Source organism: Microplitis demolitor, chromosome 6 (genome assembly GCF_026212275.2).
Source record: "Microplitis demolitor isolate Queensland-Clemson2020A chromosome 6, iyMicDemo2.1a, whole genome shotgun sequence".
In the NCBI taxonomy this organism is placed as follows: Eukaryota; Metazoa; Arthropoda; class Insecta; order Hymenoptera; family Braconidae; genus Microplitis; species Microplitis demolitor.
In genome coordinates this window covers 6,423,398-6,424,391 of record NC_068550.1, presented here as the reverse complement: position 1 = coordinate 6,424,391, position 994 = coordinate 6,423,398, and positions in this window count along the sequence as shown.

The window sequence follows — 994 nt, the reverse complement described above, 5'->3', positions numbered from 1 at the left end:
TTGTAGAGATCAAAATTTCTGATAAAAAAGTATTAATTATTTTTTTACGTATCTCCCGTAGTTTAACTGTGAAAACAAAAATAAACAGTATTATATTTAATTAGTAATTTTATTTATTGTTAATTATTATTTAATAAAAAAAATTTATTTTATGTTAAAAAAATGTAATTGAAAAATATTAGACTGCAAATATTGCTCATATTTATGTTAACAGATATTTTTGTTATTGATCCTAATTTACACCAAACATAACTAAATACTTATTGGTAATTATTATTCATCATAAGTATAAATTGTTAATCTATGTGTGTTAATTAAAGCAATGAGTAATAAAACTGTAGACAGAAAAAATAAATTAAAATTTGAATGAAGTTAAAGTATAAATAAATTACTCGAAAATTCGTGCGCTCTATGTACCATATAAACGTCGTAGCCTGTCTATATTATATCTCTACCTAATAAATATTACTTTAATCCAGTGCTATAATGTCTATTTATTACCTGTAACAGGTGTTACCTACTCAAGCAAACAGAACTGACAGATGCCGAAGAACCTCATAATTTAGTCATGATTAAATTTAAATAATCTTCTTAATAAATTTTACATACTGAAAAAAATTTGCAGAGTGAACGCGAATTAAATCCGGAGTGAATGCGGAGCGGATAACTATTTATTTATTTGGTTAAAGTCCTAAATACTCTGTTTTTAATAACCATCACAATAAAAACTAATCAAAAATAACCTGATACAAAAATAACTTGATACAAAAATAATAAAATTATATTATTATTATTTGAAATTTTTTATCATGTGAAATTTGTGTTTTTGACAAGTTAATGCCAGGTATCTATCTGCTGGAATGTGCTTGAAAGTGTTCCGAAAATATCCGAATGTATCCGAAAATGCATCGAAAGTGTTCTGAAAGACACTTCCCAGCCACTTATAGGCGAGATGCCAGAAAACTGACAAATAACTAATTTCAAGTAGCAAAGT